Below are 7500 nucleotides of genomic sequence, written 5' to 3'. Positions count from 1 at the left end.
AAACGTTACCTCAGTAAAGTTACCCAAGTATTGTGAATGTGTGTAATTGTGCAACGTTGGATTTTCTAAACTATTTACATCACATCAGAACATACCTGCACTGCAACACACACCTGCACCATAACACATACCTGCACTGCAACACATACCTGCACTGCAACACATACCTGCACTGCAACACATACCTGCACTGCAACACATACCTGCACTGCAACACATACCTGCACTGCAACACATACCTGCACTGCAACACATACCTGCACTGCAACACATACCTGCACTGCAACACATACCTGCACTGCAACACACACCTGCACCATAACACATACCTGCACTGCAACACATACCTGCACTGCAACACATACCTGCACTGCAACACATACCTGCACTGCAACACATACCTGCACTGCAACACATACCTGCACTGCAACACATACCTGCACTGCAACACACACCTGCACTGCAACACACACCTGTATTGCAACAAATACCTGCACCATAACACATACCTGCACTGCAACACATACCTGCACTGCAACACATACCTGCACCATAACACATACCTGCACTGCAACACACACCTGCACTGCAACAAATACCTGCATCATAACACATACCTGCACTGCAACACATACCTGTACTGCAACACACACCTGCACTGCAACACACACCTGCACGGCAACAAATACCTGCACCATAAAACATACCTGCACTGCAATACATACCTGCACTGCAACACATACCTGCACCATAACACATACCTGCACCATAACACATACCTGCACCATGACACATACCTGCACCATAACACATAACTGCACCATAACACATACCTGCACCATGACACATACCTGCACCATAACACATTCCTACACCATAACACATACCTGCACCATGACACATACCTGCACCATAACACATAACTGCACCATAACACATACCTGCACCACAACACATACCTGCACCATAACACATACCTGCACCATAACACATACCTGCACCATAACACATACCTGCACCATAACACATACTTGCACCATAACACATACCTGCACCATAACACATACTTGCACCATAACACATGCCTGCACCATAACACATACCTGCACCACAACACATACCTGCGCCATAACACATATCTGCACCATAACACATACCTGCACCATAACACATACCTGCACCATATCACATACCTGCGCCATAACACATACCTGCACTATAACACATACCTGCACCATAACACATACCTGCACCATAACACATACCTGCACCATAACACATACCTGCACCATAACACATACCTACACCATAACACATACCTGCAATACAACACATACCTGCACCATAACACATACCTGCACCATAACACATGCCTGCACCACAACATATACCTGCACTGCAACACATACCTGCACCACAACACATAACTGCAATACAACACATACCTGCACCATAACACATACCTGAAATACAACACATACCTGCACCATAACACATACCTGCACTGCAACACATACCTGCACCATAACACATACCTGCAATACAACACATACCTGCACCATAACACATACCTGCACCATAACACATGCATGCACCATAACACATACCTGCAATACAACACATACCTGCACCATAACACATACCTGCACCATAACACATACCTGCACCACAACACATACCTGCACCATAACACATACCTGCACCATAACACATACCTGCACCATAACACATACCTGCACCATAACACATACCTGCGCCATAACACATACCTGCACTGTAACACATACCTGCACCATAACACATACCTGCACCATAACACATACCTGCACCATAACACATACCTGCACCATAACACATACCTGCACCATAACACATACCTGCACCATAACACATACCTGCACCATAACACATACCTGCAATACAACACATACCTGCACCATAACACATACCTGCACCATAACACATGAATGCACCACATCACATACCTGCACTGCAACACATACCTACACCACAACACATACCTGCACCACAACACATACCTACACCACAACACATACCTGCACCACAACACATACCTGACCCAGAACACATACCTGCACCACAACACATACCTGCACCGCAACACATACCTGACCCAGAACACATACCCGCACTGCAACACATACCTGCACCACAACACATACCTGCACTGCAACACATACCTGCACTGCAACACATACCTGCACCACAACACATACCTGCACCACAACACATACCTGCACTGCAACACATACCTGCACCACAACACATACCTGCACCACAACACATACCTGCACCACAACACATACCTGCACTGCAACACATACCTGCACCACAACACATACCTGCACTGCAACACATACCTGCGCCACAACACATACCTGCACCACAACACATACCTGCACTGCAACACATACCTGCGCCACAACACATACCTGCACCACAACACATACCTGCACCACAACACATACCTGCACCACAACACATACCTGCACTGCAACACATACCTGCACCACAACACATACCTGCACCACAACACATACCTGCACCACAACACATACCTGCACTGCAACACATACCTGCACCACAACACATACCTGCACTGCAACACATACCTGCACCACAACACATACCTGCACCACAACACATACCTGCACCACAACACATACCTGCACTGCAACACATACCTGCACCACAACACATACCTGCACTGCAACACATACCTGCACCACAACACATACCTGCACTGCAACACATACCTGCACCACAACACATACCTGCACCACAACACATACCTGCACCACAACACATACCTGCACCGCAACACATACCTGCACCACAACACATACCTGCACCACAACACATACCTGCATCACAACACATACCTGCACCACAACACATACCTGCATCACAACACATACCTGCACCACAACACATACCTGCACCACAACACATACCTGCAACGCAACACATACCTGCACCACAACACATACCTGCACCACAACACATACCTGCACCACAACACATACCTGCACCACAACACATACCTGCACCACAACACATACCTGCACCACAACACATACCTGCAACGCAACACATACCTGCACCACAACACATACCTGCACCACAACACATACCTGCATCACAACACATACCTGCATCACAACACATACCTGCATCACAACACATACCCGCTCTGCAACACATACCTGCCCTGCAACACATACCTGCACCACAACACATACCTGCACCACAACACATACCTGCAACGCAACACATACCTGCACCACAACACATTCCTGCACCACAACACATACCTGCGCCACAACACATACCTGCACCACAACACATACCTGCACCACAACACATACCTGCACCACAACACATACCTGCACCACAACACATACCTACACCACAACACATACCTGCACCACAACACATACCTGCACCACAACACATACCTGCACCACAACACATACCTGCACCACAACACATACCTGCACCACAACACATACCTGCACTGCAACACATACCTGCGCCACAACACATACCTGCACCACAACACATACCTGCACCACAACACATACCTGCACCACAACACATACCTGCACTGCAACACATACCTGCGCCACAACACATACCTGCACCACAACACATACCTGCACCACAACACATACCTGCACCACAACACATACCTGCACCACAACACATACCTGCACCACAACACATACCTGCACCACAACACATACCTGCACCACAACACATACCTGCACTGCAACACATACCTGCGCCACAACACATACCTGCACCACAACACATACCTGCACCACAACACATACCTGCACCACAACACATACCTGCACCACAACACATACCTGCACCACAACACATACCTGCACCACAACACATACCTGCACTGCAACACATACCTGCGCCACAACACATACCTGCACCACAACACATACCTGCACCACAACACATACCTGCACCACAACACATACCTGCACCACAACACATACCTGCACCACAACACATACCTACACTGCAACACATACCTGCACTGCAACACATACCTGCACCACAACACATACCTACACCACAACACATACCTACACCACAACACATACCTGCACCACAACACATACCTGCACCACAACACATACCTGCACCACAACACATACCTGCAACGCAACACATACCTGCACCACAACACATACCTGCACCACAACACATACCTGCACCACAACACATACCTGCACCACAACACATACCTGCACCACAACACATACCTGCACCACAACACATACCTGCACCACAACACATACCTGCAACGCAACACATACCTGCACCACAACACATTCCTGCACCACAACACATACCTGCACCACAACACATACCTGCACTGCAACACATACCTGCACCACAACACATACCTGCACCACAACACATACCTGCACCACAACACATACCTGCACCACAACACATACCTGCACCACAACACATACCTGCACCACAACACATACCTGCACCACAACACATACCTGCACCACAACACATACCTGCACTGCAACACATACCTGCACCACAACACATACCTGCACCACAACACATACCTGCACCACAACACATACCTGCACTGCAACACATACCTGCACCACAACACATACCTGCACTGCAACACATACCTGCACCACAACACATACCTACACCACAACACATACCTGCACCACAACACATACCTGCACCACAACACATACCTGCACCACAACACATACCTGCACCACAACACATACCTGTACCACAACACATACCTGCACCACAACACATACCTACACCACAACACATACCTGCACCACAACACATACCTGCACCACAACACATACCTGCACCACAACACATACCTGCACCACAACACATACCTGCACCACAACACATACCTGTACCATAACACATACCTGCACCATAACACATACCTGCACTGCAACACATACCTGCACCACAACACATACCTGACCCAGAACACATACCTGCACCACAACACATACCTGCACCACAACACATACCTACACCACAACACATACCTGCACTGCAACACATACCTGCACCATAACACATACCTGCACCGCAACACATACCTGCACCACAACACATACCTGCACCATAACACATTCCTGCACCACAACACATGCCTGCACCATAACACATACCTGCACCATAACACATACCTGCACCATAACACATACCTGCACCATAACACATACCTGCACCACAACACATACCTGCACCATAACACATACCTGCACCATAACACATACCTGCACCATAACACGTACCTGCGCCACAACACATACCTGTACCATAACACATACCTGCACCATAACACATAACTGCACCATAACACATACCTGTGCCACAACACATACCTGCACCACAACATTTACCTGCACCATAACACATACCTGCACCATAACACATAACTGCACCATAACACATACCTGCACCATAACACATAACTGCACCATAACACATACCTGTTCCACAACACATACCTGCACCACAACATTTACCTGCACCATAACACATACCTGCACCATAACACATACCTGCACCATAACACATACCTGCACCATAACACATAACTGCACCATAACACATACCTGTGCCACAACACATACCTGCACCACAACATTTACCTGCACCATAACACATACCTGCACCATAACACATACCTGCACCATAACACATACCTGCGCCATAACACATACCTGCACCATAACACATACCTGCACCATAGCACATACCTGCACCACACCCACAGCACATACCTGCACCATAGCACATACCTGCACCACAGCACATACCTGCACCATAACACATACCTACACCGCAACACATACCTACACCACAACTTATACCTGCACCACAACACGTACCTACACCACAACATACACTTCACCTCCACACACACCCTACACCCCAGTACACATTCCCTCACATTCCCAGACAGATCCTGTCCTTATACAGGGTAATGGGTGGACTGCATACTTCTCGATTGTTAGAATTTTTTTGTCACAATACCGCACGAGAAACGAGAATAAAAGGAAGAGGAGAAGAAGGAATAATGTGAGAAGCACTGTAATGGATAAAGGAGAGCTCGGAAGGAAATAATGATTGTCTAGGACAAGGTGTCAGACTGGGCAAGTGTGACAAAAGGAGTTCCACAAGGGTCAGTACTGGGACCTTCACTATTACTGGTGAATGTGAAGGACACGCCAGAAACATGTGACGTATCTTTGTTGGTAGAGAATGTGAAGGTAAAAAAAAAAAAAAGAGGACAAGGGAAGAGTACGGACGGACCTGGAAAAACTGCAGCAGTTGTCTCACACATATTACAGGAATTCAATCAAAACAAATGCAAGGCTACCAAAACTGGGACAAAGAAAACCAAAGACTGAACATTAAAATGGTATGAAATACCGACAGGTTGTTAGGTAAGACACATATGCAACAGTTAGTCTGAAACAATATTGTTTCAGACTATGGAACAATGCTCTTCTCCAGACTGAGGGACTGACCACCTCAAAACTTTAAGGGTGATGGACTGATTACATCGTCTTCAAGTATCTTCTGCTTCTATCAACTTTTCTGTACTTGACTGAAGAAGCCTACTGTGTAGGCGAAACGTTTCATAATAAAGATACCTAACTGTTGCATATGTGTCTTACCTAACAAAACCGAAGACTAACACTGCAACTCTCACTCCAGGAGAAGGATTTCGGGGTATGTGTGTTTGGAACATTTCCTTTATGTAACAAGGGGGCATTTGGTAACTTTAGGATTCCACAAATTTTAATTACAAGACATTCATGACAGTGTTGATATGTTGTAGTTTCTTAACTGTAGTGTACGTGCACCTCTAGCAAGACAGTAATGGAGTGAATGATGAAAAAGGTGTTTCTTCTTTTTCTGGCCACTTTGCCTCGGTGGGGAAACGGCCGATGTGTTAAATAAAAGAAAATACGCCATATATTTCAGGGCCATCCTGTAGTACGTAGCACCATCATGCAACCCACATCTGATCCAGCACGTCAAGCAACTGGAAAAGTGGAGAAGTTCACAACGGATCTAGTCCTAGAACTAAGGGGCTAAAAGCTATGATGAGAGATTGGAGGAACAACATCTAATGACACTAGAGCATGTAAGGACCAGGGGAGATATGATAAAGACGTACAAAATAATGAAGGGTACTGAAGGGGTGAACAGGGACGGATTTTTCAAGAAGCAGGGAAAAGACACAGGTCAGAGCTGGAAGTTATAAACACAGACGAAATACAGTGAGGTGAGAGGTTTGTTCATCCTGAGGAGGTTACCTGGAGGTTATTCCGGGGATCAACGCCCCCGCGGCCCGGTCCATGACCAGGCCTCCCGAGGAAGGTGAGGAATGTGAGGATCTGGGACGACCTGGACACCTCAGTGGTAAAG

Source organism: Cherax quadricarinatus, chromosome 15 (genome assembly GCF_038502225.1).
Source record: "Cherax quadricarinatus isolate ZL_2023a chromosome 15, ASM3850222v1, whole genome shotgun sequence".
NCBI classification, from domain to species: Eukaryota; Metazoa; Arthropoda; class Malacostraca; order Decapoda; family Parastacidae; genus Cherax; species Cherax quadricarinatus.
This window is presented reverse-complemented; position numbering follows the sequence as displayed.